Genomic DNA, 16,640 nt, shown 5'->3' with positions numbered 1-16,640 from the left:
CAACAAACAATGGTCAATGTAATGTTACTGTTGATCACTTTTATGAGTGTTTATGTTCTAGGCCTTCACATTTAGTTTTCTTTCAAGTCTGTGATATTAGGGCGCCTTAAAAATTATGTATAGCTTAGACTGTAGTTCCTAATTCCCCGACTTTACATACCGATTTTCATTAAATTCTATTTGCCCATTTTCCCGTGACTAGGAGCAGATACAAACTCACCAACAAAGATACAAATTCAGGAATTTCTCTGGTATCAAAGCCGGTACGGTAAAACTATATAAGACATAAATGATCGGAAATTCAATACCATATAACGGTAGTTACCGTATGTAATATTTATTGATAGAACCACTAATAACATAACTATTTGAGAATTAAATTTTAGGGCCTCCCCTGAACCACCATTTCACTCAGCGTGAATAAAATTATTGATGACCTAAAATGTAGCGACTTATTCCCTGACTTTACATACTGATTTTCAATAAATTCTCTTCGGTCGTTTCCTCGTTATGCGCGTACATACAAACATGCATACAGATAGACAGACGGACAGAAAGACTGTCGTGTATACAGACCTCCCCAATGATCGAACCGGTAGACTGACAGATAAGTGGCAGCCGCGATTCGTGTATTTGGAAAGAACAACCCACTATAGAAATATTAAGTTGTAATCAGGTTTACCTTGTAATGACGTGCAATTATATACTCCATTATGAATTCATTAATGCAGGAAAGTATTCCAGTAAACCGGAGTAAGAAATGGTCTTAGGCGGGCGGCGAACTTGCTTCACATGTTTACGAGCACGGAGGTTTGTTATTGACAAACGAGTGTTTAAGTAGGCCGTGCAAAGGTACGCGGATTCAGCCAACAAATGGATCAAAAGCATTATTCCCACTGCAGGGATTTTCCACCCAAGACAGAAAAGTAAAAGTGCAGAATGAGAGATGGAGATTTTAGTGTCCACAAGACTATCAGCAGGAAACACTTAGCAGGGTAAATGGCTCGGAAAAGCCCAAAACCCAGCCGCTAAGGTAGTGGGAAGGGACTGAATTTTGGTTTACTGTGGGTGGATAAAACACGCATTAATGATGGCAGAGGGGGATTATCAACCTTGAAATTGCATGCCGTTGTACAGAGTTGAATCGCGCGGAGAGTTAGCAAGCTCCCGTCACGACAATGTAAAGGCAATTTTTATATATTTTATGTAGCCAACTTGTCATCGTTCTTCTATAATCAAGGGCAGCAGTTTTGTACTTCATGTTGTTATTTCTGGACTTTCGGGGCCAAGTGCTTACCTAATTACCTCCCTAAAGGACCGCTCAGCAGGAGGGATAGTACATCAAATTATAACGGTCGATGACCAACCACAAGAACGTCTCACAGGACAGGTAGGACAGGACAAGGCAGACAGAAATTACGGAAAATTAAAAAGTGCATTTCCTTGTTACCGTGGGCCCGACCGATACAGAAATATCATTATTTTTAAATTCTGAGCAATGTACAGACAAAACGTTTATTATAGATATCATCATCGTTTGATATTTTACCTATCGCCCTCATCAATAAGTACTTCCATTGGCTGACATTTGTACAATGTTACTTCACTCCCAGTATTCAGTATAGCTACCGAAAATTATTAAACACACACAACTAATAGAAAAATAGAATCATTTTTGTGTTACATAGCATTTCACGACCCGAGTAGGTCTTGTTCAGTGATTACTAGAGGCCTGCGACGGTCAAACGTGCTCAGCTTGCCATGCTAATGTCTGTCCAGATTAATGATAAGTCGTCCGAGCTGCGCGATGTTGGATCCCTAACCTGCCGTTCACGGGAAGGCTAACGACACCTTACACTCATTCGCTGACAAATTCTTACACACATACACCCGTAAACTAATTCCAAGCCTTATACACACAAAAATCAGAGTTAAAAATTATAGGCAACTTAATGGAGTGGAGGGCGCTCTCCTTTGAAGGGAAATACACTTTGAAGATAATTTCGCAAAGATAGCCAACGAAAAGTTGCTTTCTCCTGCGAAAGTTCAGAAGGGATTAGCTTTCAGTGTTCTGAATGTATACAGAAGGTCTATTAACGAACATCACCCTCTGTCCCCCTGTTCTTGTTGCTATCGTGATTCACACGAAGATAAACAGGTCCTTCCTGCTCCAAACAGTCGTAAGCTTTCCAGAAATCGGCAGTATCCACTATTTTATCACTTCCTTACTTCGTCTCTCGACTGAAACAAGATTTTTAAATAATTCTGCCTTTCTGCGCCACCTAAAAGCCACTGCCCTGTAATATTTCCCTGCAGGTTTTCCAAAATTGGCCCTCATCTACACTGACTGACAGTGACAATGCAACACCAAGGAGGAGTGGTTCGAAAGGGATGAAAGTTGGGGAAAAAACAGAGACGGCACGGACGAATAATTGATGTTTATTTCAAACCGATATGCAGGTTACACAATGCGCACGGCATCGACTCAGTAGGATGTAGGACCACCGCGAGCGGCGATGCACGCAGAAACACGTCGAGGTACAGAGTCAATAAGAGTGCGGATGGTGTCCTGAGGGATGGTTCTCCATTCTCTGTCAACCATTTGCCACAGTTGGTCGTCCGTACGAGGCTGGGGCAGAGTTTGCAAACGGCGTCCAAGGAGATCCCACCCCAGTGTTCGATTGGTGAGAGATCCGGAGAGTACGCTGGCCACGGAAGCATCTGTATACCTCGTAGAGCCTGTTGGGAGATGCGAGCAGTGTGTGGGCGGGCATTATCCTGCTGAAACAGAGCATTGGGCAGCCCCTGAAGGTACGGGAGTGCCACCAGCCGCAGCACATGCTGCACGTAGCGGTGTTCATTTAACGTGCCTTGAATACGCACTAGAGGTGACGTGGAATCATACGCAATAGCGCCCCAAACCATGATGCCGCATTGTCTAGCGGTAGGGCGCTCCACAGTTACTGCCGGATTTGACCTTTCTCCACGCCGACGCCACACTCGTCTGCGGTGACTATCACTGACAGAACAGAAGCGTGACTCATCGGAGAACACGACGTTCCGCCATTCCCTCATCCAAGTCGCTCTAGCCCAGCACCATGCCAGGCGTGCACGTCTATGCTGTGGAGTCAATGGTAGTCTTCTGAGCGGACGCCGGGAGTGCAGGCCTCCTTCAACCAATCGACGGGAAATTGTTCTGGTCGATATTGGAACAGCCAGGGTGTCTTGCACATGCTGAAGAATAGCGGTTGACGTGGCGTGCGGGGCTGCCACCGCTTGGCGGCGGATGCGCCGATCCTCGCGTGCTGACGTCACTCGGGCTGCGCCTGGACCCCTCGCACGTGCCACATGTCCCTGCGCCAACCATCTTCGCCACAGGCGCTGCACCGTGGACACATCCCTATGGATATCGGCTGCGATTTGACGAAGCGACCAACCTGCCCTTCTCAGCCCGATCACCATACCCCTCGTAAAGTCGTCTGTCTGCTGGAACTGCCTCCGTTGACAGCGGCCTGGCATTCTTAGCTATACACGTGTCCTGTGGCACACGACAACACGTTCTACAATGACTGTCGGCTGAGAAATCACGGTACGAAGTGGGCCATTCGCCAACGCCGTGTCCCATTTATCGTTCGCTACGTGCGCAGCACAGCGGCGCATTTCACATCATGAGCATACCTCAGTGACGTCAGTCTACCCTGCAATTGGCATAAAGTTCTGACCACTCCTTCTTGGTGTTGCATTTGCTCTGTCAGTCAGTGTATTTCAACCATCATGTTCGCTCCTCTTATTCTTTATTGTCCACGCACACCTCACGCCAGAAGCTGCTGCTGTCTATTGATATACCTACTTTCTTTTCAAACTGCGAATCTTAATTTCGCTAAAGTGCACAGAGATATAACCGATCACATATAATGTAAGTTTAACTTCATAAAATGTTATCTCCCACGAACCCACCAACTACACCTAACACCGTTCTTCACCCGACAATATCTGGAAATATACATTAGTAATGTGAAATGGGGAGTCCTAGTCCAGGGGCTAATGCGAAATATGGCGGCCGCACCCAACTAGTAAGTAAGTAAGTAAGTAAGTAAGTAAGTAAACCTTTATTTTTCTTCCGATCTTACTTTCATAACCTAATCGATCATAACGGAGAAAAATGGCAATTCTCAATTGGAAAAAGCAACCAAGCAAAACTAAGAAAGTTACAAGAAAAAAAACACAGTGAAACGAAGATTCATAGACAATGCATTATAAAGATACAACAATACCACACGCTGGTGGGCATAACAACACTAAACGGAAAAGGTGTCCACTGACCTTGCGGCCAGCTGAGTTAAATGGAAAACTAAAAGGGCAAAGAACGGCAACCCCAGGTTAAACAACCTCACATCCTGGGTACGTGTTGGCATGTGTCATCCGATCCCTCCTGATCTAGCATCTATTATATATGCTAGAATGACTCCCTGTGGTGGCTCACACCAGCACCTCCCCTTGCCACTTCCCCGCTGCTAGTCAGCAGCTAGGAAGGCTGCAATCTTGCTGATTCACTAGATTTAACACACTGCCTGTGTCATGACAAACCACTAACAGGATGTCCCTCCTCTTAGCACAACTGAGACTTTGCCTTTAAGGCTGCTGTACATCTGTTTCGGATTTTTGTCATAAACGTACACAAATTTTCAGCACTCTTCCATTCCGCCAGTAACCACCTCAAAAGCTTATCTCCATTGCACGGATGAGAAATCCACTCCAACTGTTGTTTATTAAACACCCGCCTCTTTGCCAGCGTTTCTTTACGATCTGTGATCAAATGAAAGTCCTTCCTTTCATCACTGTAATACACACAACGTACTTACTTTTAACTTCGACCAACCTTCATTAATATATACACTTAACAACCACCAGATTAACCCTCTTCTCGCCCCCTATTTACATTTACCACTCTCAAATTTACCATCTGATTAACCCTCAGAAACATTTTTAGTGTAGCAACCTTCCGGAATTGGGCCCCCGGCTCTTGGTCAGCAATATCTCTCAATCAGGCCCCCTTCACCTTCTCTTACTCTACACCAGTAACCAATCACTCTTTTTTAAATATCAATCGTAACATACTCTTTACATAACATCTTCACACCTGCACTCGCGATGCACAAGTGTAGGCCCATAACAATCTTGCAGACTCCGAAGCATACAGCATTTTACTCTTCGCCACCGCATTAAACACCATACTTTGTATAGCATAGCTTACCCCCCCCCCCCCCAACTAAATTTATTTTCCAGTATCCTAGTTACTGAGAGCGCCGCTTGGCCTTTCCATTTGGCCCGCCTAATCTGCTCCATCCAGCTACCATTTCTACTCAGCAGTACCCCCATGTACTCCATCTTTTCCACCACTTCTATCACTTCCCCGTTTATTATCCACTTTACACCCGGTTTATTTTTATTCCCTTTCCTGCATACCATCACCTTAGACTTCTTACTGCTGATCTTCAATGACCATCTCTTCGCAAAACCCCCTACTTCATTCAAACTTCTTTGCAGACACCCCTCTGTCAACGACAGCAGCAATACATCATCGGCAAAGATCAATCCAGGAATTTCTTGATTGCCTAGTACCGGGTAGGCCCATTTCCTCTCTACATGGACACATAGTGGGTCGTTAATAAACAATAGGAAAAGGTTTGGCGACAATTTACATCCCTGTTTCAACCCAACTTCCGACTCAATTACTCCACTCACCACCCCTTCCTCCACCCTTATACTACAATAGACTTTCTCGTATATACTTCTGATCTCTTCTCTTCTCATCTTCTCTCCCGGCCCAACCCTCCTCAAACTTTCAAACAGGGCCTCCCTGCTCGCTGTATCGAACGCCTTCTGGAAGTCAATTGTAGCAATGAACACTTTAGGGCCTACTTTTCTCACATATTTATCAATTATAGTTCTCACAATCATTAAACTGTCAGCCGTCATACTCCCCTTCCTGAATCCATTTTGAAAACTCGATAGAATTGAGTAATCCTCTTCCCACTTCTACGACCTATTTGCTAGAATAGCCGTGTACACCTTGCTCAGGGAGTCTACCAGGGTTAAATCTCTGTAATTACTGGGATTTGTGCTTTCCCCTTTATTTTTATAAATAGGACATATAATCCCCTTCTGCCATTCTTTAGGGAATTTCACCCCTTCAAATATCTTGTTTAGGAATATTAAGAAACTCTCTATCATCTGCTTATTTTTTCTACTTCCTTCCAATACACATTAGTTATCCCACTTTTCCCTCCCGCGGTCCTGATCTTCAATTTCCTTATCACTCCCATCACCTCCTCACCTGTTATTCTCTTTTCCAACTCTTCAACTCTTGGCAGCCCCTCTCTACCCCCCTTGCCCTTCCTGCTGGCCTAATAGTTCCTGGAAATACTCTACACATGTTCCATATTCGATTTTCGGTTTCGTCTCACTACTCGACAGCCTATTAAGTTATTTTAACTCTTGCCCACACCTTATCTCCTTCCCTGTTTTACACTCCCTCTTTAAAGCTTCCGTTTGAGCCTCCTGCCATACCGTTTTCCTCTCTCCTAGCATTTTCTAAAATTCCTTCCTCAACTTGCAGAATTTTTCCCTTACACCATGTTTCCTGAACGCTCTCATCATTGACTTCCTTTTTGCCTTACATTCTTTATCAAACCAACACTCCCCCACCTCTCTGCTCTTATTTCTGTATGATTTCTCCTCCGCTATTCTCCTCCCCGGACATTCCAGTAGCTTTACTGCCCTGTCAGTATTATTACCTTCCACTGCTACATCAATCCCCACCCTGATGATCTGGAATTCTTCCCCTTCCAGGTATTTGCTTAACTTCGCTTTTCCCTCCTCTGACCAGATATACTTAGGGACTCTGCAGCCTCTCTCACTTCCCCCTCTTCATGATCCCCTCTCTTCTGCACCCCCATTCCTATTCACGATTATATATACGGAAGAGTGGTGGGATTCCACACAATCAACCACTTCCATTTGTGAATTGTGTCCAACATATCTTCCGAACTACATAATCATATCAATCAATAACATTTCCTCCTTCATTTGCAATATATGTAATTTTTCCTTCCCTATCGCTCTTCCACCAGCCATTTAGAATATACAAGTCACACGCCCCACATACTTCTAACAACTTCTGTCCGTAAACATTTCTCCCTTTCTCTTCACTTATCCTACCTCCCATCTTTACTCTCCTTTCCTCTTTACCATACCCTGGACTAGAGCTCCCAACTCCTCCATTTAAGTCCCCTAACAAAATCAATCCGTCCTCTTCGTACTTCCCACTAAGATTATTTATTTCCTCTATCAGACCATCAAAGAAGTAATCATTCGCATATATTGATCCCCTTGGTGGGTTGTATATAAAACCCAAACACACATTCTTCCTTTCAGCCCCCTATTTTAAACCTAACCCATAAAACCTCGTCTAACTCATTTTCTATATCTGCAACATGATCACTTAGTTCTTGTTTAACTAATAATGAATGTCCGCCAGAATTTCTCCCCTTCTTTCCCTTCCTTTCCTTCATTTTATTCCTTATCACGAACCCCTTTCAGATTAGATTTATCCCTTATTTTAGCCATGTTTCCAGGAGGGCCACTACATTAAAAATCTCCACCATTTTGCAAACCACTTCATTCCCCAGCTTACTTCCTACCCCTTCAATAATTTTCACGCCTATCTTACACCCTAGCCACTTACTACCCTCATCTACCCCCTCCTTGTCACCCTTATTTCTATTTACCTCAGCAGAGTTATTTAACGTACTTCCTCTCTGCACTCTCCCTTCTTAGACGTCCTTACAGAACCTTTGCTCCCCCTTTTCTCCTGCCCTTAATTTTTCTCCTCTACATATATTTCAGACTTACATTTCTAGTCCTGGTCGCTACCTCTCTCCGGCTACTTGCCACCTCCTCCACAACAGCACTTTCCGGTGGCGCACGACTGTTCACGTCTCTCTCCGCTCGCTGGTTGTCCTCTTCTTCTTCCCGGCCATCTTCACTCTTGCGTCCTCTTCCTTCTTCGCGCTGGTTCTCGCTCCTCCCCTCGCCAACAGCCATTTCTCCATCATCCACCGCCGAGCTCTCCTCTTCTCTTGTCGCCCCTGTCGATCTCTTTTCCCTAATCGTCTGTAGGTAATTTTGGTCCATATGTTGCAACCTTTCCATTGACCATTCTCTTACCCAGCGGCCATTTCCCACCACCAACTTATTCCCCCTAATGAATGTTCTCAACCCTTGTATCTTCGCACACCACATGTGTCTTCTTAACACTTTCAACTCTCTGCTCACTTCACTACACATATCCTGTTTCAATAATATCTTCTCTTCCTTTAAATTCCCTGCGTTCCTTAGGACAATGTCCGCCATCAGGGTAGATATCAGCGTGAGCTTTATTGGTCTTCTACCTCCGTCTTTCACTCTTTTCACTGTCTGTGCCTCATCAATATCTGCTTCACTAAAATTGATCTTCATTCTGTCCTGTATCAAGTTCACTACCTTATAAACTGATGCCACCTTATCTTCTTTCACTGCTTCTTCAACTCCGTATATAAAAATATTTTTCCTGATTCGTTCCTGGATCCCATCGACCATTCCTCTCTTTAGTTTCGCTACCTCCCCCTCCAGTAACTGGACTTTCAATCGCATTTCTTCCATCTCCGCCACATTTCTCCCCACCTTTTCCTTCAGCTCGTCCACATCACTTTTAACGGGCTGTCTCAAGTTCTTTAGCTCCTTGGAATGATCACGTATCATCTCCTTCAGTTGGTCTATCTGACACACCTCCTTCACCACTTATCTGTGTCTCTTCCCACCCTAGGGCACCAATTGGACCTGGCCCTGGGTTTAACTCTACTCCACCTATTATTGAGCAGCGCTGATAGCACCACCGCCACCAGCAGCCCTGCCATCACTCCTACTTCCTCACCCTTCATCCTCTTCTTCCTCCTGCATTGCCAACTTCCAATCCTCACTCGATAGAGTTCTAGCGCTATCCCCATACTTCAGCACATCCGTCAACACTCGACTGAGATTGCGCGCAATTACCTTTGATAACCTGAGGAAAATGATGACCTCACTCGTTTAGCTTGCCTTCACCCAGGATATTTCTTTCATAACTGTATGAGTTTGTAGGAGCCCCGACTCGAGCTCATCTTCCTAACCGGCTGCCCTTCCTACGTTTAGTCCTTGGTGGGGTGATATACTAACAGTGGCATTTTTCTTTCTCTGTAGGTGGGAGGGCGATGACATACTGTTGTAAGAAGCGAATTAAGGGAGCTTGAAGGCCGTGTTATTACTGCAGCGCAGGTGGCTGTGGTAGAAGTTGAGGTGGAGGTGACTGAGGTTGAGGTGGGGGTGGGATGATACGACAATGAACTTAGCGGAGAGTCGACGCCTGAAACCTGATATTGTATTACTACCTAGGTGTTTGCATGTGGGAGTCCGGGTCAAAGATTTCAATCTTCATTACTTACTTCCTCATGCTCAGGAACAGGGATTTTGTATCATGTTAAACAATTGATTTAATCCTACGTACGTAAGAAGCAAGAAGCCGAATAACTTGAAAAAGGGTCTCTTTCAGGTCATACGCAGGTCTCCAGTCATTAGTCCGCTTAATCGACCTAGAGCTGGACACGCTGGTACATCTACATGTGTAAAATAAGAGTTTTGTCTGTATATTGCTCAGAATTTGAAGAGAATGGTATTTCTGTATCGGTCATGTCCACAGTAACAAGAAAATGCACTTTTTACTTTTCCGTAATGTCTGTCTGTCTGTCTGTCTGTCTGTCTGTCTGTCTGTCTGTCTGTCTGTCTGTCTGTCTGTCTGTCTGTCTGTCTGTCTGTCTGTCTGTCTGTCTGTCTGTCTGTCTGTCTGTCTGTCTGTCTGTCTGTCTGTACTCGCATCACGAGGAAACTGCTGAAGATAATTTTTTGAAAATCGGTATTAATGTTGGGTGATGAGCCACTACAATCTAGGCCATAAATCATTTTATCCACCCTTAGTGAAATGGTAATTTAGGGGAATGCTTAAAATGTAATTCTCAAATATTTATATTATTTATATTCTTAGTTGTCCTATCGATAAATACTGCATATATATAATTAAATTTCCTATGTTTTATGTATTGTAAATTTTTACCATATCGGCTATGATAACACAGATATTCATGAATTTGTATTTTTGTTGCTAAGTCCATATCAACGGCGAGCCACGAGAAAATGAATTACCAGAATTTAATAAAAATTGGTATATAGAGTCTGAGAATAAGAAACTACAGTCTAAGATATAAACAATTTTATTCACCCTGCATGAAATTGTACTTTAGGGGAAGGCGCCTAAAAGATAATTTTAAAAACCTATGTTATTGGTCCTATCGTAAAGTACTACATAACAAAAGTTATAGAGAATACAATTTCCGATAATTTATGTTTTATTCAGTTTCACCGTACCGACTATGATACGAGTCGGAAGAAAACTAATGTCGTAAGCGCATAACACCGATCAACGCTAACATTAAATTGACCATTGTTTGTTGTGTTGTTTATTGTTTCTTTTGCTGCCACTCAACTCCGATAGATAGGATTACTGCTGCGTGTCGAGTATAACAGCCTGCCTAAATATTGGCGGTAAATAGCTGGGGATTTGAAAAACGATTTTTTCTGGGTGATTTCCGACAAAAGAGTAGCGTTACGAAAATGTTGCAAAGTTTGGGCAGGGAAGACTTGGGAGAAAGAAGACGAGCTGCTCGGCTAAGTGGTATGATCCGAGCTGTCAGGGCAGAGATGTCGTGGAATGACATTAGAAGACGAATAAGTTCGAGTGGTGCTTTCAAAAGTAGGAAAGATCACAATATGAATCCCCTTGTGGGAGGGGGCGATTGAATGACAGCCACGGTATCCCCTGCCTGTCGTAAGAGGCTCTTAACTAGGGAGAGTGGGTTGGTAACCACGGGGCCCTCAGATGAGTCCTGGTATTGCTTCCTCTTACTTTTGCAGGGTTCCTCACTTTAATCTACCCTACCCGACTTCCCTTGGTCAAATCTTGTTCTTTTCCGACCCCGGCGGTATAAGAGCACTCGAGGCCTAGGGAGTCTTTCATTTTCACGCCCTTCGTGGCCATTGTCTTCTTTTGGCCTATATTTTCATTCTTCGAATCCCTTCCATTTTTTCTCTCATATTAGTGTTAGGCCTATATAGAGGATAGTTGTGTAGTTGCATTTCCTCTTAAAACAATAATCACCACCACCACAATATGAATATTAAGATGGAATTTAAGAGTACAAATTGAGGCAAATACTTGTTTACTAATAAAAAAGCCTGCTTTCGACAGTCGAAATAACTATCTGTGAAGTCATTCTAAGTGGACTTTTACTGTATGTTATGAATAAAGGTTACATTTGCAGGTTTCATACTTGCTTACAACCCGTACTGTGTGCAGTTGTAGCTCGGAGTTGTACTTTGACGTCTATGTATCTGCACAACCTTGAGAAAGATGCATACCACTGTCAAAAACACAGGAATAAGAACTTATTGTGATAGAGATGACTAAATTTAGAGGAAATTGCCTCCATTTAAGAACGAATCGTAAGCGCGAATTTACTGGTTCTAAATCCAGTTTTCCATTTGAAACCTTTCTTCCCGAATCTGAGTCCGTCTGAATTTCTGCATGAACGATATTTGAGTTTTGCTTCCGAAAATGCAATCCCGTTCCATTGCACAAAACTGCTTTATTAACTTCATGAACATCATAAAGGAGGCAATACGTTACTTGGTCACTTATCAAACTGTCCAGAACCTACTAGCTCACGTGTTCGCTCTTTAGACAAAAAATTCTACTTTTGAAAGCATTGTATTTTGACTTGGATGAAAGGAAGAACCAATTGAATTTCAGAGAATATTATTTGAGATACTGTTTTGTTGAATATCAAGAGTACCATTCGTCCTAGTTCACTGTTTTCGAAGATTAGAAGCCGTTCAGTGAAGTTAAATCTTAATTTTGGCCCACACTCAACAGGATACGCTGCGGAGTAGGAAGAAGTGCTTCTGCTCTGCATCAGTGGGGATGGAAAGACTCTCCACCTTGTGAATTTTTTTAAACAATTCATAGCACTAGACATTTTACGAGCTTCCTGAACAGACACTTTATTATTTTCAAGCCAATACTTTTCAAGTGTTTCTTTAAGTACAAGTATTAATCTAATATTGCAAGTGCCTATTTACTTTCAAGTGACAATTAATTTCAAGTGATAATTAATTTAATGTGACAATTTAAACACACTTTAGGAGCTTTAAAGTAATTTCACCTTAAAGTTATTCAAATAATATTGTGAAGTGCAAAACTTAGAAAAGACTGTAGGCATTATCAGTGGATTATTTAACCCTTTCAGACCTGAAAGAAAACTGGAGGTGTGAATTTTTGTTTGTATGTCAAAAACTGACTAAAATGCTCCTCAATACACATATTGATAGTTTATTTTACAAAGTAAAAACTAACATCCGAAAAAAAAGGACCTACACAATTGTGCGTATCAAAATTCAAAACCTCGTTGTATCACATACGATGATGTATCTTCAAAATTTACGTTCACGAACCAATGTACACACTTTATTGAATATATTCCGGTGTTCAGTAAAGCTTTTAGATTAATATAAACGCAATAAATAAATACTTACTTTTGGCACTACTGCTGCTACCCACCATCTCGCCGATCAACTCTGCTTTTTAAACTCTTCTTCCTTTGCCCTGGCGGTCAAGAGCATACTAAAAACAATTGAACTACACGCCACGTGTCCCGCACAATCACTGCAGTCCGGTCTAGTGCCAAAAAAACATCAAATACGGTCAGGGATAAAGAAAATACGAACCCGCACAATTGTGCGTACACGGTCTGAAAGGGTTAAAAAGACTGTAGGTCTTAAATGAGAATCATCTATAAAGGCTATAAGTGTTTATTCAAGAAAATTCTAGAGACTCATGTAACGAGATTTAATTAACGAATATTATGAAGAAGATTGGTTCATTTTCAAATTTCATTTATTGCAAGAAATTGCAAGAATTTTCAGAATTCAAATTTTGGTTGAAATATTCAAGAACAAAATTGACAGAAGATACCTCCAATTAATTTTTCAGTTTCAATGCGAGATGATAAGGAAGTTATTTATGCACCCAGTCATTTGAATACATTTTAATTTTGCAAAATATTATCTATTATTTCGCTCTACGAACTCCCTTCTCTGTACCGGAATCGATCACTACCTGAGACCTTTCTCATGCTCCACATTCCAACAACTTTTCCTGGTGCAATACAGAGGCTTTAAAGTAATACGTGACTTTTTAACAGCCCAGCTATGCTTGTTTCTAGGTGGTAACACAGGACATTCATGCAGCTCCCAACTTCGAAAACATACAGGTAATGGTCTGTCATTTTCTACAATATTGAACAATCGTAGTTTTTCTCGATCAGATAATTTTACATATGGAATACTCCACAATATACGATGAAGTATAATTTTGGAGTCTACTGCTGTTTCTTCTGCTTCAAGAGAACTGTAATCACTTCGATCACGGATCAAAATTAGCTCTTGTTTTGCGTTGCCGTCAATATGTTTTAATAGTAACGTACCAGGAAAAGTACCGTCCTGATTAATCGTCCAGTTGTTTTTAGCTTTCGGAAACCATCCGTAGAAGATTACTTTCTCCATCACTGTAAGAATGGTAGAGTTTCATCGCACTTGTACACATAATTCCAACATTCTTCGAATTATCTATTTCCACATTATATACTTCATAACTCGCTTCAGAAAACAGAAACGCTAGAGCAAGTTTGTTTAGTTGAGATGTGCTTGGTCCACTTCCATCTGTCTTATCTATACGTCCTTCAATGTAGAGGTAGCTTTCGTGTGATAGGGTGTATACATTTTGCTGATTAATGATAAAGCGAAATTCATCATTGTTTTCAGTCCAAACTTAAACGGTTGATAAGAATTAAACTCACTTTGAACTACACCTACATGAGTTTCTACTGTGTTCATAACGTCTAGCATTTCTTCCATTTTGTTGTACTAGCGTATAACCTAAATCTTGAACAATCTGCTTATGGGCATTTGTCAGCTCGTTGAGTCTTCGCGAACAAGTAGTATGCATCCGGAATGTACACCGTGTTTTATAGATTTCTCCATACTGGTTTAAGATGAAGTTTGTAAGTTCCGTACGTGGGTCGATCTAAATAAATAAGCTGATTATGTTTATTTACAAGCCTAAGAGTGATGTTGCTAATGCGTTTTACAGACACAGGATGATAAAAAACTACCGATGGTTTCTCACTAATAGTATAATCACTTTCCTCTGTAATAGTAAAGTCGTGCAGGTCGTGTGAAGTTTGTTGAATACTGTGCAAGTCTGTAATAATATTCCAAGTGATATTTACATTATGATCATCCGTGTGTGTTGTAGGTTGATGAGACTCACAACGTACGTTAGGTACGAGCTCTCTTGGTGAAAATCCAAGCAGGAGTCCTTTCGAATCAGGTTGTGATCTGAAATCGATCTTGAACGAAGACTCAATAACACATTTATGTGTGATGTCGCTCACAGTAAACTGTTCAATTAACTTACTTTCAATGTAGTCATGAATATCGTCTACTGAATAACTGCCTGAACGTAGCGTTAGCACATACTCATCGTAATAAAACTTGTTTACGCCATCACGCACATTTAGCTTTCAAACGACGAAAGTCCAGGGCTATGTGGCTGCTAACCGAGTTCGATCTTTTACCGCTGGTCATCACGTGCACACTGATGCCCTTTGTCTACTGTCTGGGTTTGATGTAAGAACATAAGACAAAAGTGACCGCACATGCGTGTATTTTTTTCACACGGTTTTTATTGTAAACAATGTCTGCACTGCTTCCGAAATAACATATGAGCTCAAACGGAGAAGGTAAGTCTCCATAGCTATCGAGATACAATGCTTTAGACTTACGTTTTATGTAGACAACGTAATGAGTTCCAGGTCCGCTACTGTTCTCTAAATTAATTACACCACTCTCCCGTTCTTGCCTTTGTTGGCGGGACCTAGTGTTTACTGTGCACTATGTCTTCTGGTATGGACTAGAGCAATTTTGTTACTTTCATTGGTCTGTCTTTGTCGTATACTTGGCTTTGACAATATGAAAGTGACTGAGGTATGAGCGATGCCATTCCTTATGCACCCAGTCCCTGCTATGAATGGTGTGAATTTATTGCTTATAGGGTCGGTTGGTGCATGCATTTCAGTGGGCTTGGCAGACTGATATGTAATAGCAATTTCTGGCTCAGTGAGGAAAGCAACGGGAAAATACCTCACTCCTCATTTCCCTAGTACTCTTCTTCAGTGATGCCTAGGCCATCTATGAGAGCTGATGGCGGAGCTGTAGAGGATTCAACCAGCCTTCGGGCTGATGACTAAACATGCATACTCTCCCGTTCACGTGGGGATGCTGGTAGTCGATCGCGCATATATACACATCGAAAATAACGAATTCCTAGTTGTTTAATAAACGTAAAAACTTATTCTTGTGTTAGAGCCCGATGTGGAAGTGCATTCATTGTTTTTTGGGGATACAAAGGGGTAGATGCCGGGTGCTTTTTTGTATGACGCAAGCTTCATGTGTACGCCTCTGCCTCACATCAGAGATGGCGTCGAATGAAGTTAGTAGACGAATATTCTTCAGTAAGATTTTGAAACATAGGGGAGAGAATAACAGGAAGATAAATCTGGATTTCGAGAGGGCAAATGTGGGCATATATTAGTTCATAGCAAGAGGAGTTTGTGACTGGAATAATTTACCAAGGAAGATGTGCGATGAATTTCTAACTTCTTAAAGACTAGCTAAACAGCTGACAGGGACTCTACAACACGGGCCACAGACCAGTGGTGAATGGCGATTGGTCCTAAGTACTTGAATCGATCAGTCTGTTCTAGTTTTGTGTTCCCTACAAGGCATTCATTCTTATTGGGTTTCTTCCCAACTTCCTCTGTGAGTGGGGTCGTAGAGAACATTCATGGTATCCCCTGTCTGTACTAACTGAAAGGACAAACCTCAGGCGCATGTCTTTGTGATCATCAGTCCTTTCGCTGAGTCTCACATTTACTTATGCCAGATTTCCTTTACGACATTTCTTTGTCAACTGTTGTTCTCTTCCCACAATGACGATGTTGGTTCACGAGGTTATCTCGTGTCCGTTTAATGTTTTGTTGGTCATTCAGTGTTTAGTTACTAGATCCTTGAGTAACTTACCTGCCATAGAGGAAAATTAACAATGAAGATGATGGTGATGACCGGACTGTCTCCTGAACAAAGTGAGAGTTGAAGTCACGTAAAGATGTTTTCCTCTTAAAATGTTAGACTATTCCATTAGACGATATTTTTACTGTGAAACAAGAATAATGAGGAATAATGTGAAGAAATATATTATTCTTTCGTTCCGCAGTTTGGATTAATGGTTCAGAGTTTCCCGGGTTCAATTCACGGGTGGGTTACTTCCCCTAACTCTGGGATTGGGTGTTTGTGTTCAACACATCCCTCTAACCGTTCGTAAAACTGGGCAGAAC

The sequence above is a fragment of the Anabrus simplex genome, chromosome 11, assembly GCF_040414725.1.
Source record: "Anabrus simplex isolate iqAnaSimp1 chromosome 11, ASM4041472v1, whole genome shotgun sequence".
Lineage (NCBI taxonomy): Eukaryota > Metazoa > Arthropoda > Insecta > Orthoptera > Tettigoniidae > Anabrus > Anabrus simplex.
The sequence above is the reverse complement of the archived record's forward strand: the minus strand, read 5'-3'. Positions refer to the sequence as shown.